Below are 20,855 nucleotides of genomic sequence, written 5' to 3'. Positions count from 1 at the left end.
ACAGAGTAAAAATTTCCCTGAAAAACCAATCAGAAGAACAATAAATTAATATAAAAATGGACAAGGGATGTGAACAGTTTGTAAAAGGAAATATAAATGGGTCTAAAAGTTATGAAAAGATGCACAACTGAACTTTTCATATGATAAATAGAAAATAAAACTATATCAATATACCATTTCTTTTTACCTTTCAGATTTACAAAAAACAAAAAAACTACTCACTCTCTGTTGGCAATATTATGGGGAACAGGCACACTCATAAGGATAAATTTGGTGTGACCCTTATGGCACAGAATTTGTCAATATTCATCAAAACTACAAATGCCTATTTTGCCCAGATATTTAATTGTAGGATTGTTTTTTCCAGTACTGCAGATTGAAACTAGAGCCTTCACACCAAGCTGTATTCCTAGACCTTTAAAAAAAATTTTTTTTGGAGACAGGTTCTCACAAAGTTGCTAAATTGCCCAGATCGGGCTTAAACTTGTGATCCCCCTGCCTCAGGCTCCCAAAGTACTGAGATTACAGGTGTGCACCACCACATCTGGCTAATTTTAGGATTTTATCTTATAAAAATACCCTCTTGTGAAACAATGTGCACACAAGAATATTAATTTCAGCTTATTTGAAAACCACGAGATTATGAACAACTCAAATGTTCAACAAGAAAACTGATTAGATAAATGATGTCATAGCCTTTTGATTGCTGTAAAAATGAATGTGGGATATTTCCATCTACTGATATAGTTAGAACTCCAAGATATACTTTAAAGTGAAAAAATCAGCAGACAACTATGTTCTCTTTGCTATTTTTAGGAAATAGAATCAATAATTATATTTGTTTGCATATATGTAAAGAAATTAGGGAATGATTCTATAAATGGATTTTCCACATTTTAACCACCACTGTGAAATAGGAAAGTCTTTCATTATATGGTACTTTAGAATTATAATTAGCCATATCATTTTCTTTCTTGGTGGTACATAAAATAATGATGTATCTTAAAAGCGATGACATCTTAGATTTGATGGAATACAGTAATAGCAGTGATTACCCATTGTGAAGGGAGACAGGGGCAAAGATGAGAAGTCTCTATTTATGTGCTTTGTAATGGTTTCCATTTGAGCTGTGTGAAATTATTGCCTACCAAAATTGAATAAATAATAATATTAATAAAGTGATATAATAGGAGCTAATATATGCACACACTAGATCAGTTCCTAGGATCTATGTTCCGGAGTGATGTTCTAAGTGAGAGACTCAATTATAAGGGATTAAAATGGAACACAAACTGATCTACCCTTGGCATATGCTAGTTGATGAGACACAACAGTATGCTGTGCAAACCTGGGTCCTCCTGGAAAGCTGTTGACTTCTTAACATCCCATTTGATTTGCCCAGTAGGTAAGACATGGCATTTTTCTAGATTACGTTAATGCACCTTTAGTTGGAGAAAGACATTGCATCATCACAAAGCCTTTTGAAAGTTGGAGACACACTGTCATCTCATCTCCTGTGAGCTAGCAGATATGTTCAGAGCTTGTAGACCAAAATCAATGCTTGAGAAAACACAACTGGACCAGGATCTTGCTTTTTTCATCTTCCAAAGAATGGATAAGCTCTGAATTAGATAGGGTTTTCTTTTGGGCATTTATTTTAATGATGAGAGCATTTGCTTCACTTGCCCTCTTTCCTCCTCCCACAAACATTTATCAAACTCCTCTGGGTTCAATGTAGTTTCTAGGTATTGTAATTGGGACCTTAAGTGTTCCTAAATTCCCATGTATTAAAGGCTTAGTCCTCAGAGTGGCACTGTTGGGAGATGGTGAAAACTTTCAGAGGTGGGGCCTATTAGGAGTTTTAGATCACTGGGGTGTGCCCTCAGAGGGGATTGTGGGAGCCTGTCTCCTGTTCTCTTTTTTCCCTTTTCACTTGCTGGCCACCATGAGGTGAGCCGCTTTGCTCTGCCACAGACTCCTTCTGTGATGTGCTGCCCTATCACAGATCCAAAAGCACCAGGGCCAATCAACTGTGGACTGGAACTTCCAAAACAATGGGCCCAAGTAAACATTTTCTCTTTGTACACTGACTTTTTTCAGGTGTTTCTTAGAGTAACAGAAAGCTAACACAGTAGATAAGATGCAGACAAGAATCATGATAAAAAATGCCACAGGAGCGGCTAGTTCTGGTATTCTTTAATGGAAAGTAGAACTGGAAGAAATCCTAGCAGATTTTTCCTTGAAGTGGCCGAGTACATAACTTTGTGTAATGCCTAGTTTAGGTTCAAGAAATCAAGATTTGCACAAATATGATGTCTTTAACTCTCTCAGGAATATATCTAGAAGGAGAATAGCTGGGTCGAATGCATACCCATGTTTATATCAGCACAATTCATAATAGCTAAATCTTGGAAGTGGCCTGTATGTCTATCAACAGATGAATGGGTGAAGAAAGTGTGGTATCTGTGTGGAATAGAGCACTACTCTGCCACAAAAAAGGATAAATGAGTCATTTGTAAGAAAATGGATGCACCTTGAAATAATAATGTTAACTGAAATAAATGAGACACACAAGCTTAAATATCACATGCTTTCTCTTATATGAGAAACCCAAGTCATAAATAAAGAGAAAAATAAAGGATAGGTAATAGGAAATAGGGAGATTGATCTTTCTCAAATGGGAAGGGGACAAGAGATGGAGGGAGGGAAGGGTATATAAAAAAGAATTAAGATGGGTTATTTCCATGTACCAGCTCCCCATGAGAAATGCAATCATTATGTACTTCAAACATCTACTAATAAAAAAATAAAAATTGAAAAAAATAGAAACCAGGATTTTACTTCCTCAGTAAACAACTAGATGAATTCTGAATACTCTTTTAGTGGGTTTTTCTCTCAGCTTTGTTATCTGAAAAATGGATAAAATAATGTTCTTTTTTTCTTTCCTTAAAGAGATTTTGTAAGAACAAATGACAGAATGTTTATGAAGACATTTAAACACAAGTATATCAAAGTGCTAGAGGTAGAGGTAAGATTCTATTTTTGCCATTATTTAAAGGGGAGTCAGGATTTGTGTTGAATCACCATTTGACGGAGTTGGCTCATGTATCTGTAAGAGAGTCCTCTTTCCCAAGTGAAGTATGTAGGAAACACCTCTGAACAATGACAACTGGGAGCAGGGAGGGGCTAGGCCTGTCACCTCTTGAAGGAGAAACAATAATAACCAAATGTCCTTGGCAGAGTACTTTCACACCCTTTATACCACATCATTGTCTCAACAGTATTTGAGATAGGTGTTAGCATTTTTGTTCTGCATAACAGATGGAGAATCTCAAGTTGGGAGCTGAGCTGGAAACTTACACCTAGGTTTCTCTAGTTAAAAGCTTTGTGCTCTTTTCACAATACTGTCCTGCCTCCTCCTTTCTACTCTCTGAACAGATCTCAGGGATGTGCCGTACAATCCATAGAAATATGGGGCCTGGGCTGCTATGGGGACCAGAGATAGAAACGGGGAACAGGAGGAGGCATGGAAATGTTTTCTACTTCTAACACAGCTATTAGCACGTATTTGCTAGGGCATATGGTGACCATCTGGAACTGAAGCCTATTAGGTCATCGCTGAAATTCAGTCTAACAACAGTGTAGTCGGGTTAGATAGAATTGTAATGCCTCAGTCCTCTAAAAATTTACCTTCAGGGAGAATACCCTTGGCAAATGGTGATTAATAATAGTAACAGTGTATCTGTTGACACACAATGCCAGTAACTACTATGGGATCTTAAATGTCTCCCAGCAGATTGTGTCCTAATCTCACCTAGACTTCACTGTTGATCTGGCCATGTAAAATTTTACAAACAAAAGAGGCATCCACAAAGGGATCCAAGTCAGTTTCATAAATCAGGTGTTTCTAAGGAACAGGCAGATAAGCAGTTCCAGCTGGTGATGGGTAGGGCTAGATCATGACAGACACGCTATAGTACGTGGGCAAAATCTGGCCTCTCACCTGTTTTTGCACATAAAGTTTTATTGGAATACAGCCATGCTTGCTTATGTATTGTTTGCTTTTGTGCTACAATGGCAGAATTGAGTGGTCACATCAGAAGTTGTGTTACCTACAAAGCTGAAAATATTTACTATTCAGCCTTTTCCAGAAAAACTTTGCTGATGTTTGTTCTAGATCATGGATATGCATGTGAACTTGGACTTGTGAGGACCTCCAAGAGCCCAGGGCAGAAAAAAATAATAAGAATCTTTGGGTAAGCATTCCAGAGAGATGCTTGAAGGGGTCTCGGTCCAACCTTTCATTGCCCTTTCAGGGCAATGGTCCCATGGATTCAAACATCAGGAAACCCTAAACTATCTATTTAAAGATATCTATAGTAAGTATTTTATGTCTTTCAAATTTTAATGCTTATTAGTACACGTATGTAGTACACATGTACATAGCACATCTTAATTCTCTTTTTATCCCCTTTCCCTCCCCTCTCTTCTCCCTCCATCTCCTGGTCCCCTTCCCTTTTGTAAAAGACTTATCTCCCTATTTCCTATTATCTAACTTCTATTTTTCTCTTTATTTATAATCAGTTTCTCATATAACAGAAACTATGCAATATTTTAAGTTTGTGAGTCTGATTTATTTCACTTACTGTTATAGTCTCGAGGTACATCCATTTTCCTACAAATAACTCAAGTTTATTCTTCTTTGTGGCAGAGTAGTACTCCACTGTGCATAAATACATTTTCTTAATCCATTCATCCATTGATGGACATATAGCCTGCTTCCAAGATTTACCTATTGTGAATTGTGTTTCTATAAGCATAGGTATGCATGTATCACTGTAATATGATGTTTTCAACTCTTTCAGGAAGATACCTAGGAGAATAGCTGGGTCAAATGGAATTTCTAGATTTAGTTTTTTGAGGAGTCTCCATACTGATTTCCATAATGGTTGTATTAGTTTGCATTCCCTCCAACAATGTTGGCTTTTTTTTTCCTTTTTTGTCCTTGCCAGCACATGTTTTTATTTGATGATAGCCGTTTCCTCTGGGGTAAGATGGAATTTCCGTGTTGTTTGATTACATATCTATTTTAATCAAGGTCTAAAGAGTGCTAGAGACCTGGACAACCACTCTATTGGATACCTTGCCTACCAGCGTCTATGACAATTGGTCAAAGCAGCTACAGAGGGAGCCCATGTTAACAAATGATTGTGAGTGATGTACCTGGGACATTGGAGTCTCCTGCTGGAAAATTAAGTGGCCTGACAGGCAGTCTTCAAGGGATGGTTGAGAATGCAGTGACAGCCCTGGAGGAGACTCCTGAATCAAGAACCCAAACTAATATGTCTTGAGGGAACCAAAGAGATCCTCTATTCCAAAGAATGTACTGGCTTTTCCAGGGACTTACTATGCAGTAAGTTGTAATGTCTTCTAAATCCCAAAAATGTGTTTCTCACCATGCCCTCAGATCTAAAATTAATCCATGCCACATTTTCTCAAATTTTTAATGAACCGATAGGATGTTTATATGAGGTTCAAAGTGGTCTGGCCCTTCTGATCTGGTATAGATAGTTTAAGGAAAGCCACGAACCAGTGGTTGTCCCTGATACTCAGATTCTTAAGAGGTTAAAAGGATGGGGAGTATTGTGAGAAAGCCTTTCTGAATGTTTGGGACAGGAAGGAAGCAGCTACATGCAGTGGTGGGTGTATGGATTTTTCATTAAGAATTGGAACTATAAGCCTGGGTCAGAACCAATGGTGCAGGAGCCAGGACAAGTAGGCAAGCAAGGGAAAGAAAGGAAATACATACCAAGAAGAGTTCCTTGCATAAGAAATCTCCCAGATGGAAATCAGCATTCAGATTTAGGATCATAGTAGAGATAAAACAACTGAAAGAAAGGAAGGGAAGGGGTTCCATTCCAGTTATAAACACAAAAGCCCCAGTCAAGAAAATTCTTTGTAGCAAAAGAACTGCCCAGGAGTTGAGATTGTTGCATAACTGAGTGTCACATTCTGTTTAGTGAGAACCTAGGTACCCACAAGCAAGCATGAGACCAGGTCACTAAAAGACCTCAGCAGTGTGGTAAACCAAAAGATGAAAGAGTAGAATAAGGAAGACCTTGAAAAAAAGCATTGTGCCTCATTGAAAATGGAGCTCAAAGTCCAGCTTTTGCCACCAGAGGTCAGTTTGAAAATCTGGCTATCCCTCTAGATCATGGGCTTTTGAGTAAAAGAGAAAACATGTGTGTTTGGAAATGAAATCCTGAATAAACTCCTATGCTGAAAACCAGCCTAGTTTGTCTTTGACATTTGTTCCAAGACAACTGGACAAATTAATGTGTTTGTGGGCACTGCAATCTATAAGTACTCAGGAAAGGAAGCATCCATCACAGCCACTTCTATCTAGGTCTTTCTTACAATAGAGGGTACCAACACATAAACAGATAAGTCTAATCTGATTGAGTAAGAGCCAAAGAATAAAGGGAGCACAAAGGGATGTCCATATATCCGCATAGGATGTTATGGAAGCTTGTGGAAGGAGAAAAAACTTTGTTCCCCAGTGGAGTTAGTAATAAAGAGGGCAATCGATGGAAATCCAGGGATCATAGAAACCAAGTGAATGGAGAGATTTGGGAAACAGTGAAAAAGCAACAGTGTCAAATGCAGAAAATGAAGACAAAAGCTTTTTGTTGGATTTGAAAAGAAGTTCACTGATGATCTTACAGGTAGATTATTTCAGTAGAATGAGGGTGGGGGAGCCAAGATCCAGTGTTGAGGATGGAATGAATTTGAGGAAATGGAAACAGTCAGCACAGACCATTCTCTGAAGGTTTGTCACTGGGAAGGGAAGGAGAGCAACAAACAGTGGTTGCATGAGGTTAAAGCAAGGGTGTGTGTGTGTGTGTGTGTTGCATTTTAAATTTGGATTTCAAATTAAAGAGGTATTTAATCCCATTTATAGACTGATAAAACTGTGAGTCGAAAGGATGCAATGACAAAAAGAAGAAAGGGGACGACAAAAGAGCCGTGAGGGAGAAGCTGGACTTGAACAAGAAGGCTAATCCCATCCTCTGAGATAAAGGTAGCACCGAAGAGAAGTGGGTGCCATGCAGTTAAATCAGTAGGTGGGAAGGAGGGTGGGGGTGGAGGAATTTCCATGGCTTCCATTTTCTTGGTTCACAAAGGAACCAATATCTGAAGAGCCCAGGATGTGAAGGCTGGGCAGGAGGCTTGAGGAAAGCGGTACAGGCCTGAAATGCCCCTGATAAGAATGTGCAAGCTGTGGATCAGGGACCAGTTTATATGAAGGTCAAAGCTTGCTGGGCTACCAGACACTGTGGTGTGGTAGGTCTTCCCTGCAGTTTTCCTTCTCGCTCAAGGTCATCACATAACATATTTCTTTGTTGTTCATGGCCATGGATTTGACTTTGCAGTCATTGGTTCTGTGTCTCCTTGTGGAAGGTGAATAGTTCTAAAGCCTTAGAATCACAGGTAGGCTGGCCAGTGGGGCAGGAGGTAAAGCTAAGAGGATATCCCAATACCCCACAATTGAAGTTGGGGATCTTATTGTTTCTGACATTCCTCAGAATGGCTCTGTTCTTCCTCTCCAACAGTTTATTCAGATCATGCAGCAAACCAGGACAGGAGTCTTGCATGGCACAGAGGCCTCACCTGAAGCCGTTGTTCCCCACTATTGCTCAGTTGCATCCCTCCCCTCCCAGATTAACAGCCCACCACTTGTAATCTTCTCTGCCCACCCCTGAATGCTGTAAAGATGTCCATACATAATTCAGTCTTAGCTTCTACTGATCTTGGATTCCCAGATCTCTTGATCACCCCACTTCCAACTCCATTCCTGTTTAATGCACTTTAATTGAATTCAATGCTATTACAATAACTTTTGTTTCTACCACTCTCTTGGAATTTATTATCGACTGCTTTGTTATTGCCAGTTTTTCAGAATAGTGTATCTTACTGCTTTCTGACACAACAAAACAGTGACCTTCTTGAAGGCAGGATGGAACCTTGCACATTTAGGTTTTAGCATTCCCTGGCACCAACCTATCGTTGCTGCTAGGCAAACGCTGGATTATTTGGCTGAACTGATGGCCTGAGATATGCCCTCCCATGGGGCAAGCTGGTCCTTTCATGCCCCCTAGAATACTAGGATTTTGAGAACAGACTCCCTCTCTGGGTAGGGCCAGGGAGAAAGTTTGCAATAAATGTGACTTTCTTACTGAAAGGTGAGCAGATGGTGATTAACAGCTGCCACTTAGTGTTTCCTGATTTTGTAGGACATGATGCAGGAGGACATTTGAAAAAGGATTTCGAATGGAACCTGATATCCTCTGTGGCTTCCAGGTCCAATGGGCCAGGCCTGCCAGTCACATAAGTGGCTCTATAAAGCAGAGGGCATAGTCACCTAGCACCTCTCCTTGCACTTGACTTGTCCTGCTGCAAAGGAGAAACTACACTTTCTTTTTTTTTTTCATCTGATACAGGGAACAAGGGAAAAAACAGTGTAAGTAAGAACTGCAGAGATAACTACTGTTCTTTCTTGGGCTTTGTTGGAGAGTTTTCAAGATTTGTGCTTCATCATGAACTTGGCCTTTGCCTAGTGAATCAATTGCTCTTGATTACAGGGTTGACCCATGGAGAGTTGGGAGGCTGAACTGTTTTAAATGTTGGTCTTAAAAAAACCCTTTCTGAGATTTGCAGTAGTGGAATATTCTTGTAATGGTCTTGAACATACTTATTAAATAAGATGTTTGGATTTGGTCTTAAAATTGGAACAAATCAAAGACTATTTCATTGCTTCTTGTGATTAGATGTAAATTAAAATCGTAGATTTTCTAATTCACTCAAGACCAAATTAACCTTCATTTTAAACCTTGATGTATTTGCATTTATCTTCATTTCTTGGGTTGTTTCTCACACTGAAAAGGACAATGTAACACTTGAGCACTGCAGAAAAAGTTTCAAGGTATTTCATTATAAAACTTAAAATTCTCTTTGCTTATCCTAGCTCCATTCCAGGCCACATGACAGGTACCCTTAAACATTATACCTGGAACAGGTCTCTATGCCACCTCTTCTAAAATATCACCAAATGCCAGCAGTGTAGAGCATAGGGTCATGTTTTTAAAATAATGAGGGAACACCTAAAGGTTAGGAATGGTGATATGTTAATCTTAAGCATTTGATAGGGCTTGAATGCAAAGTCTTAGGCCCATCCCCAGCCCTACTGAAACAGAATTTGCATTGAAACTAAGACTCTAAAGTTATATATACTTTTTAATTTAGCATAATAAAATGATCTGAAGGCATTCTGATCTAGTCTTGTAGTCCCGTCTTAACTCTCAGTTCATTTGCTTCTGACCCTACAGAATTTGAGTTATTTGGCTTTCAATTTTAGTAGACAAGAATCTTTGGGATCTGCTAATTATTAGTGCTTGATGAATGCTGTTTTCTCTTATTGAAACTAATAATGAGTGTCCTTTGAATGTTAGATTGCAAATCAGTCTTGTAAACACAGTGGCACCTCACTAATTTTGGTTCTACCCCACCTCCACGCTACTGAGCTACTCAAGGCCTTCCATCAGGCTACACTATTTACCAAATTTCAGATATAGCTAGTATCTGTACATACTAAAACTTCATTTTGTAATTCAACTGTTTCCTCAATTCATACTGTTCTCGCTTAATCCAAGGTGGAATCACAGCCAGTCAAGGGAAAAAGAGATTTTCAGTGACTAGAGCCTGCACAGGTCATTCTGGAACATTTTTGAAGTTCTTCAGGAGACCTGATGTGCCATGAAGCAGACTATTCTGTGGTTGTGATGCTCTGATTGAGAGTTCTTCAGTGTCTTCTGAAGTATGTGTAATTTTTGCTGTGGTATTGTATTCTAGAACTAAGCGCTCTTTTATAGTGTGGTTCTGGAACCAATTGAAAGTTATTCTTGTGACTACCTGTTTCTTCAGGTACAAATGTCTCATTTCTTCAATTATTTTCTGTGTATTGGAGTTTCTAGACATCTTGCCCTTCTGGTCCTCTGACATGCTTCAGTTTGACAATGTCCTCCTTTCCCTGGTTTTCTCTGCTATGATATGACCAAGCCTGCTTCTTAACATCTATATTGGCAGTCATGTTTGCTGCTGATTCACATCAAGTCAGAAACCCTTAAGGAACTTTTTGAAGGGGAGCTGAGTCTCCCCAATCTGTATCATGGACTCATTGAATCCAGTGCCACTATACGCGTTTATCTCCATGGATTTCACCTTGTTTCTTTCAACTATTCATTCTACTTGCTTGCCACCTTGAGTCCTGATTCTGTCACCTGGCCTCCATGCATTTGCTGGGTAGAGCCCTTATATCTTCATCATTGGAGATAAAATTTAAAATAGACATGACCAAATGCTGATCCCTGTGTTCTTTCCCTCAATCTGTTTGCTACTTCTAGACCCTCATCCTTGACAGTCTACTTGTCCTCAAGACATTACATCCATTGGACCTTTCTGATCCTATCTACCACCTCTTAGGCCAACCTCCAGTTTCCCTTACCATCTGCTTTTCTTATAAAGTAAGAGTAAAAATCCTGATATTTGGAGGAAAAAGACTCAGAGACTGAGTAATAAAATACAGTAGGTGCTACAGTGGGGAGTTGAAAAGGAAGAGGAAACACACATAGAGAGATGTGGAAAGGGGAAATAGTTTTATGCAGATTAGGCTAGGAAGAAAGGGGACTCTTTGGCATCTTTGCTGCTTGGAACTTCCAATGAGGCTGGTTAAATGTATGTGGGAGGGGAAAGGGCGTAAGTTAGCATGTGCTTATGGGACCAGTATGCAGACAAATATACCCTTCTACATGAACAATGCAAATCTTGATTGTTTGACTTTCTTCAGGGAGGGCAATCTTTTCCAAAAGGTGAAAGCAATTGAATAGGTCTCCTTCATACTCATTGTTAGGTCATTGTTATGGCTACTTCAAGTCCTAACTGAGTATTTAGAATGTGCCATTCAACATATGAAAAGTCAAAGCTCCAAGCTCTGTTTAGCATGAAATCTTCCCTGCTCAGCTCAGGTCTCTTTTAAATCAAGAGTCTGCAGTGGGAAGGTAGGGGAGGAGAGGTGGAACTCCTCCTCTCTCCTTGCTTGCCTCTTCCTCCATTTGTTAGCTGCCATTTTGTTTCAGCTGCTATTCACTCTGGGAGAAAGAGGACAGATGAGGAAGCAGACAGCTCCAACTTGACAGAATGAGATTGTTTTTTCTGGGCCTGGTTTTCAGATGATTAAAGCTGGAGCCCCAGCTGGCATTCTTGACTGGGCATGAAAGATGAATAAAGCTAATTCTTTCTTTCTGGAGCTGTTTTCCTGGCCATTTTGGAGATTCCCACAGTGGGAGACCTCTCTCCTACAGTTCTCTTGGCTCTTCCTGACATTTCTCCATAAAAGGTGGTAGCCCAAGACTGCTCCTTAGCTTGACATCTGGCAGAACAATTCCAGCTTCTTCCTTCTGACAACCCCTTGCACTATCGGTCAGGATTCAAGTCAGCTTCACGTCAGCTCTCTCTCCTCTTGGACTGCTTCTGACTTACATACCATACTCAAGCATCTTTTGCCCCAACTTATTCTTGCCTCTATTGACTTGTCCACTACAGTACTTAATAATCATTCCCTCTCCCCCAGATGGCCCAGAGCTGGAGGCAAACTCAAGCCTACAACCCACTGTAATTTTTGTGGGCTTCTGTGAGGTCCACTGTGGCTCTCAACTTCAGAGAATGTCTTGCAAAGCCTCTCAAAGGCCCACTAAGTGGGCTTGGAGTTGAAGAGGAACACGCCAACCTCTGCCTTACAAGTGGGAAAAGAGTGCATTCACTATACAACCATACTTCTGCATCAATTGCTCTACATACAATATTCACTGTCCACAGTCTGGCCCTTTTCTGTATTCTCAAAATGGGAGAGGAGCAGAGCTGCCCACAGGGAAGAGGAGGTGAAACTTCCAGGCCGCTGTACCACCGCCCCCAGAACCAAGGAGGTGAGCTGTGTGGGTGCCAGCAGCACACATCCCACCCCCCACCCCATTGAAATGAGAAGACATGCAAACAAGTTTCAAAACCAGACTTCCAGATCACCTAAAGCAACCCCAAAGGGAAACGAGATGGAACAATCTAATACTCAACAACCTGGACTCCCTGAACTGGCAACAAAACAGGATCTGGAAAAAATGAAACCAGAAATAATTTCTCAGATAACAGCAGAGATTGTGCCCATAGTGCAAGACATGATTAAAAAATGTACAGAGAACACACACAAAAAAATAGAGAAGCTGAGGAACACGATGGAATCCCAACATAGGAAACAAATGGAATCCATAAAACAGATGAAAACACATTTCCAGGAGATTAAAAACTCCATTGAAAGTTTATGCAGCAGAATGAGCCAATGTGAGGACAGAATTTCAGATATAGAAGATAAGATTGCAATTAGTGACCAGGAAAAGAAAAATTTCTTTAAAATAGTAAGGGACCATGAGAAATCAATCCAGCAGCTGCTAGATGATGCAAAGAAGAATAACGTAAGATTGATCGTAGTCAATGAAGAAACAGGAGAGAGGGCAGATGACATAAAAAATGTTTTCACAGAAGTGATGGCAGAAAACTTCCCAAGAAGAGGAAAAGAACTTGACATACAGATAAGTGAGGCATATAGGACTCCAACTAGCCTTGATCAAAAAAAAAAATCTATACATAGGCATATAATAGTTAAGATTCTAGGAACCCAACAGAAGAAAAAATTTCTACAAGCAGTTAAAGAAAACAAACAAATCACATACAAAGGAAAGCCCATCAGAATCACAGCAGGCTTCTCAACACAAACCCTCAAGGAAGAAGAGCTTGGACTGATCTCTTTCAAGCCCTGAAGGAAAACAGACTCCAACCCAGATTGATGTACCCTGCAAAACTATCTTTCAAAATTGGTGGAGAAATAGGATACTTTCATGACAAAGAGCACCTTAGGAACTTCGTGAATACCAAATCAGCACTCCAAAAAATTTTAGACAATATCCTTGGAAAAGACAATGAGGATTATAACCCCAGGAAGCCCAGCAGAATGAATCCACTGGGCATAACAAGAAATTAAATGCAAAGCCGGAGAATCCAACAACAAAAAAAAAGTCATGACAATGATAAGTCAATACCGATCAGTTATAACCACCAATGTTAATGGTGTCAATTCACCAATGAAAAGAAATAGACTGGCAGAATGGGTCAAGAAGCAAAATCTAACAATATGCTGCATACAAGAAACACACTTAATTCAAAAAGAAGCTCATAGACTGAAAGTTAAAGGGTGGAAAACAATATTCCATGTGACAGGAACCCCCCAAAAAACAGGAGTAGCTATCCTCTTTGCAGATCAAGTGGATTTGAAACCAACACTGATTAAGAGAGACAGAGAAGGACACTACATCCTTGTAAAGGGAACAATCCAAGAGGAAGAAATAACAATCATTAATATATATGCACCAAACACTAGTGTGCCCAACTATACAAAACAAATACTAACGGACATGAAAAATCAAATAAGCACTAATACAACAATAGTAGTGGGGGACCTCATTACCCCACTGTCGCAAATAGATAAATCAATTTGACAAAAAATAAGCAAGGAAATCCTAAAAATCAATCAATCTCTTGAACAAAAGAACTTAACAGATGTTTACAGAGTCTTCCACCCCACAAAATCAGAATACACATTCTTTTCAGTTGCACACCGGTCATTCTCCAAAATAGGCAACATACTCACTCATAGAACATGTTTGAGTAAGTGCAAAGGAAATGAAGTTATACCCTGTATATTATCAGACTATAGTGCAATGAAATTGGAAATCAATAGCAAAAGAAACCGCAAGAATTTCATACACACATGGAAATTGAACAACACACTTCTGAATAACCAATGAGTCACAGAGGAAATTAAAGAAGAAATCAGACAGTTCCTTCAATTAAATGACAATGACAATACAACATATCGGAATCTATGGGACACAATGGAAGCAGTCTTATGAGGGAAATTCATAGCAGTGAATACTCATACTGGGAAAAAAGAGTGAGCCCAATTAAACAACCTGATGCTGAACCTCAAGCTTCTAGAAAAAGAAGAGCAGGACAAATCCAAAGGTCAGACAAGGGAGGAAATTATAAAGATCAGAGCAGAAATCAATGCAGTGGAGACTAAGAGAACGATACAAAAAAATCAATGAAACCAAGAGTTGTTTCTTCAAAAGAATAAACAAAGTTGACAAACCCTTAGCCAACCTTGTCAGAAAAAAGGAAAGAAAAGGCCCAAATCCATGCAATTAGGAATGAAAAGGGTGAAACTACAACAGACCCAGAAGAAACCCAGAGGATCATCAATACCTCCTTCCAGAACCTATACTCCAATAAGATGGAAAACACAGAAGAAATGGACAGATTCCTAGATAAGTATGAATTACCAAAGTTGAACAAAGAAGGCCTAAAAATTCTGAACAACCCAATGTGAATGAAATTGAAAATGCAATTAAAAACTTACCAACTAAAAAAAGCCCAGGTCCTGATGAGTTCACTGCTGAATTCTACAAGACATTTAGAGAGGAACTGCTGCCAGTACTGTTGAAACTCTTCAGTGAAACTGAAAGGGAAGCAATACTCCTAAATTCATTCCTGCAAGCAAGCATCACCTTGATCCCCAAAGCAGAGAAAGACCCAACTGAAAAAGAGAACTATAGGCCAATCTCACTAATGAACATAGATGCAAAAATCCTTAATAAGAAGCTGGCAAATAGAATGCAGAAGATCATCAAGAAGATCATATACCCTGACCAAGTGGGATTCATCCCAGGGATGCAGGGATGATTCAGCATATGCAAATCAATAAATATAATACACTAGATCAATAGAGCCAAGGACAAAAATCATATGATCATCTCCATAGATGCAGAAAAAGCATTTGACAAAATCCATCATGCATTTATGATAAAAATCCTTAAAAAAATTGGAATAGACAATCTTTACCTCAATCTGATAAAAACCATCTATGAAAAACCAACAGCCAATATCATACTAAATGGTCAAAAACTGAAATCCTTCACACTAAAATCAGGAACAAGACAAGGATGTCCACTATCACCACTCCTGTTCAATAGTTTTGGAAACATTAGCCACAGCAATTAGACAAGAGAAAGAAATAAAAGGAATTAAGACAGGAAAGGAAGAAGTTAAACTGTCCTTATTTGCAGTTGCCATGATACTCTATATAGAAGACCCCAAAAACTCCACCAAAAGTCTTCTAAACTCAATAACCAAATTCAGTAAAGTACCTGGATACAAGGCCAACAAACAAAAATCAATAGCTTTCCTCTACATGAACAAGAGACTCACTGAGGGAGAAACAGGGCAAACAATTCCTTTCACAACAGCATCCAAAAAACTGAAATACCTAGGAATCAACCTAACAGAAGAAATCAAAGACCTCTTCTCTGAAAACTATAGCACTCTGCAAAGAGAGATTGAAGATGATATCAGAAAATGGAAAGACATCCCTTGCTCCTGGGTAGAAAGAATCAACATAGTGAAAATGGCCATACTTCCAAAACTGCTATATAGATTCAGTGCGATTCCAATTGAGATCCCAGCAGCATACTTCACGGACCTTGAGAAAACAATCCAAAAATTCATTTGGAATAAGAAGAGACCTGGAGTAGCAAAAGCAATTCTAGGAAACAGTGACATGGCAGGGGATATCACAATCCCCAACTTGAAACTATACTTGAAATCCACTGTGATAAAAATAGCATGGTACTGGCAAAGAACCAGACCTGAGAACCAGTGGAACAGATTAGAAGATGCAGAAACAACTCCAGACACACTCAGCCACCTCATCTTCAACAAAGGAGCCAAATACCCTCACTAGAGGAAAGACAGCCTCTTTAATAAATGGTGCTGGAAAAATTGGCTTTCAACTTGCCAAAGAATAAAACTAGACCTGTGTCTCTCACCATTCACTAAATTAAATTGAAGTGGATTAAAGATCTAAATTTTAAAACAGAAATGCTGAACCGGCTAGAAAAGAGGTTAGGAAGAACTCTTGAAGACATTGGTGTAGGAAAAGATTTTATGAACAAAACTTCAGTTGCCTGTGAACTAGCACAAACAATCAACAAGTGGGATCTCTTCCTATTAAACAGGTTCTACACAGCAAGAGAAACCACGAACAGTGTGAAGAGACAACCCACAATGTGGGAAAAAATTTTCACCTGCTGATCCTCGGACAAAGGTCTACTATCTAGAATATATAAAGAAGTTAAAAAAATCAGAACCCCCAAATTTAAAGACACAACCCAAAAATGGGCATCTGAAATGAACAGACATTTCTCAGATGAAGAAGTGGAAATAGCAAATAAATATATGAAAAAATGTTCAACATCACTGCTCATTTGAGAGATGTAATTGCAAACAACACTGAGATTCTACCTCACCCCAGAAAGAATGGCTGCTATCATGAAATCAACGAATAACAAATGCTGGCAGGGCTGTGGGGGAAGAGGAACCCTGCTCCACTGCTGGTGGGAGTGTAGACTGGGGCAACCACTGTGGCGATCAGTATGGAGATACCTCAAAGAACTAGGACTGGAAGTCCCATTTGAGCCAGCTATTCCCCAGCTGGGTATCTTTCCCAAAGAATTAAAAGGATCATACCACAGTGATCTATGTGCACCCATGTTCATAGCAGCACAATTTGTAATAGCTAAAACTTGGAAGCAGCCCAACTGCCCATCAACTGGAGACTAGATAAAGAAAATGTGGGGTTTTTTTTTAATAAAATGGAGTACTACTCAGACATGAAGAATGAGAAACTAGAGACATTTATAGCTAGATGGATGCACATTGAGGGGATACTCTTAAGTGAAATAAATAGGACACATATGTGTAAATACTGAATAGTTTCTCTGGTGTGAAAAACGGAAAGTATAAATAAGGGCTAAAATGTATAATAGATAATGTGAAATAGGAAGAAAAGGGGCAAAGGGGAGGGGAAGGGGAAATGGGAGGGGTAGTGGAAAGGAAAGAAGGGAATGGAGTTAATATGAGAAAATGAAAAAATGGAAACAGTCTTTGTAAATAGGGAGGGATGGAGGGGTTGAAGGGAGGGCAGGGGAAGGGGGAAAAATAAGAACCAAGAGAGATTATGTAAAGGTGCAATTTTCCAATGATGAATGTCATTATATTGTATACCTAAAATGTACCAATAAAATTAATTTTAAAAAATGGGAGATGAGGCTCAACATTTCTTGAGAACAGTTATTTAAGAAAGCAGTTTGGTATTACCTTCTAAAATTGAGCATTCACACTCCTCGGTATATACCTAAGAGAAACCTTGGCATATACAGTCAGAGTGATGAACAGAGATGTTCATAGCAGCTCTGCTCCCAACCTAGTGTTACCAGACAAAGTCTAGGATGCATAATTAAAATTTCAGACAATGAATGCATAATGCTCTTTATAGAATGTATTCATATAACACGTGTTCCAAGATTACTTAAAAAACTTTTACCTGAAATCCAAATATGACCGCTGTCCTTGTTCATTTTTTACATCCTGCCATGCTATCTCAAACCAAATGCCCAGCAGAGGGTGAGTGGAAGGATAGACCATGGAATATATGCACAGTGGAAATTACGCAGTAGTTTAAATGAATGAAAAATAATTGCATAGTATAATATGGATACATCTTAGCAATGTAAAGTAAAAAAAAAATGAGGCTCCAAATGATTACATTAGCATGTTGTTCTTTGTGTTGAAGTTAAAAATAACTAAAATAAAATGTTTGCATATTTGCAAAAGAACATGTCTAGTTATAATAGAACTACATAAGAAAGAAAAAGATGAATATATGATTTATGATGACACATTTTCCTGACTGGGGAGGCAAGGACATAAGATGATGGGATGTTTTGTATACTAGGTTCAGTATTAGTTATGTAGTATCCATAAACAAATGCCAAAACAGTAGTGCCCCCTTCTCTGCAGTAAAGTGCTCCACCACCATTTCAGCTACCCACAGTCAACTGTGAAGCATCACGATGCCTATGTCACTCAGCTCACTTCATCTCATCACGTAGGCACTGTGTCATCTCACAACATTACAAGAAGGGAGAGAACAATACAATAAGATATTTTGAGAATGAGAAAGAGACTACATTCACATAACATTTATTTCAGTTGTATTGTTATAATTGTATTATTTGTAGTCTGACAATCTGTACCCAATATCAAAAACTAAAATAAAATTTTAAAAGAAGGAAAAAGAAAAAAACCAAGGTGGGGAAAATCTCATTATAAAAGCATGTAGCATCTATCCGGGCTGCAAGAGAAGAGTGCTGGTAGCGAAGATGCTTTTGAGGAGGCAACAGCCAAAATGGGCCTCCAAGGATGAGTGGTGGAGCAGCCTATAATCCCAGCACTCTGGGAGGCTGAGGCAGCAGGATGGCAAGTTTAAGTCCAGCCCAGGAAGCTTTTAGAGACTGATCAAGATCCTGTCTCAAAATTTAAAAAAAAATTAAGAGGGCTAGGGATGTAGCTCAGGGTGAAGACCCTGAATTCCATCCCCAATACTGTCAAAAAAAAAAAGTTTCCTAGGTCTAGAAGGAGGAGAAAAGATAGCAGGAACAGTATGCCAGAAAGCAAAGCAGAACAACAGAGCCTGGAGAGCTAAGGAGAAGCCCGGGACGTGGAAGACTTTACATCCCTTGACAAGGGGTGTGAAACTTACCCTGGGGTCCCAGGATGGGGAAATAGCAAATGGGTTATGCAGGAAGATGTTACTGTGGAACCCTGAATTTTTTTTTGCACCAAAATGAAGAGTCTCTTAACTTCACATATGCATACAATTGATAAGGTTATTGCATATGGTAGGAGGTAGAGAAAGTTGGTGAGGCAAATGCTAAAAAATCAAAGACTTGTGGGCTCTGTGAATACAGAGTAAAAAACAGGCAAGGGATGGATTATAATTTGAGTTCAAAATCATAGACACAGGATGACTAACAGCTCTGAGAATACAGGTGGTTATTGATTTGATGGGAAAGAGAGGGTAGCAGAAAAAACTGGCTAATTCTCCAAAGACAATTCCAAGGAAAAATAAAAAACATTAATAAAGAAATATTAGTGGATTCCCTTGATGGCATCTCTGGATTTCTTGTATCTTGCCTTCATCCATTACACTTCTCCATCAAGCCCCTAGAATTCTTTCTCTTTATTTATTGCATAGAAGTGAACAAAGGTCTCCTGCATACATCGACGTAGCATGCTGGTTGTAGGAAATACCAAGATGAATAAATTATAGCCCATGTCCTCATGGAGGTTATAGCAGAGCAGGACCACAAACCATCAGCAAGTATCTGTGCTATGCCCAGCAAGTACTAGAATAGACATAGGTTACTCCAGGAGCAGAGAAGAGGGGACAACTGGGTCAGCCTGTAGTACAAGTATAAGAGACAGGTGGCATTTGCGCTGGATGTTAGAGACTGAGCAGAGGCTAGGTGTGGTGGCACACATCTGCAATCCCAGCACCAGCACCAGCCCCCTGGAGGAGACGAGACAGCAGAATTGCAAGTTCAAGCCCAGCCTGGGCAATTTAGTGACTCAATGATACCCTGTCTCAAAATAAAAAATAAAAAAAGCTGGGGATGTAGCTCAGTGTGAAGGCTCTGAGTTCAATCCCCAGTAAAACACACACACACACACACACACACACACACGAAGACCTAGCAGAAGTGGGACCAGCATATGAGAGGGGCATGAAAAGCAGAGAGCAGTGCAAAAATGAAGGCCTACAGATGAGGGATCTTAGCAAGGTCTGTAGCCAGGTCAGGACAGGCTTTCTCAATCTTGCTGAGGTGCTTGAACTTTGTTCTACGTGCCATGGATCTTGAGCAGGGCAGAGTCAGGAGCAGATTTGAGTCTTTGGAATGGCCTATTGGCCTTGTGTGGAGAATGGAATGGAGGGGAGTGAGGCTGAGGTCACAGAGAACAGCACGAAGGTAGCTACAGGACTTCCTATGAGTCACCTGGAGCCTGCAGAGGGGCAGTGGGAATGAAGAGCCAGTGATGGTTGGACCAGAAAAGGCCTCTGTGGTGAGCTAGGTAGCTCCTCTCCCTGCTGGCCACATGAGTGGAGGGTTTGTAAGGGACATTGACCTCGGGGAGGGTGAGAGAGAGAGTGGACTTGGGAAGGGCGGCAGGGACAGGAAGGGTGTGTCCAGTGTATACCTGCCAAAAGAAACCTGTGACTCAGTGGATGGCAGGTCTGATTGCCCAGAAGATTTTACATTCCTGAATTCTCTGGGCTCCTATGTACTTCCTTAATTCCACACTGCTGTAAAGGTGGGACAACAACCAAGGGGTGGAGTCCCTAGTGCTTTTTTTTTTTTTTGTAAATGTAAATAATGTCTACACCAGCCAGGACTCTTCTGTAGGAGAACAGCTCTGTAGGAGGCACATATCATGGGGAGATTGATCAAGAGCTGGAAAAACATCTTTTTTAAGGCCTGCAATTCCCAGCCCAGGTAGAGTGACCTTACTTGTGTAAGAATTGAGTTCTATCAGTCTTATTTAGAGTATACCCCGTCTATGTGCTGGGAGCTGGTTCAGACACATTTCTTCATTATCAGATTTATTCTCCAAAACTACCATGCAAGGCGAACATTCCTAGCTCCATTGTACAGGTGGAGAAGTAAGGCTGAGAAAATCTAAGGGGTTGATCTCCAGACAGAGTCTAGAAATACTCTCCCTGTTCAAAGCCTTGATGGGAT

At 39.8% G+C, this 20,855-nt stretch overlaps 1 long non-coding RNA gene across 1 annotated transcript in view; it reads left to right on the top strand.

Annotated features, from left to right (window-relative positions):
- LOC110350256 (uncharacterized) overlaps positions 1-20,855 on the top strand; it is a 127,376-nt gene that overhangs the window by 84,098 nt on the left and 22,423 nt on the right. The window contains exons 4-7 of the long non-coding RNA XR_015442434.1: positions 2,953-3,028; positions 4,178-4,256; positions 5,099-5,413; positions 6,962-7,081. This is a non-coding gene — a long non-coding RNA (uncharacterized LOC110350256). The remainder of the gene's footprint in view (positions 1-2,952; positions 3,029-4,177; positions 4,257-5,098; positions 5,414-6,961; positions 7,082-20,855) is intronic.

The sequence above is a fragment of the Heterocephalus glaber genome, unplaced genomic scaffold (assembly GCF_053883595.1).
Source record: "Heterocephalus glaber isolate CG9 unplaced genomic scaffold, H.glaber_assembly_v1.0 deba00001547, whole genome shotgun sequence".
NCBI classification, from domain to species: Eukaryota; Metazoa; Chordata; class Mammalia; order Rodentia; family Bathyergidae; genus Heterocephalus; species Heterocephalus glaber.
Note: the sequence above shows the minus strand (reverse complement) of the source record. Positions and strands in the feature narration are given on the sequence as shown.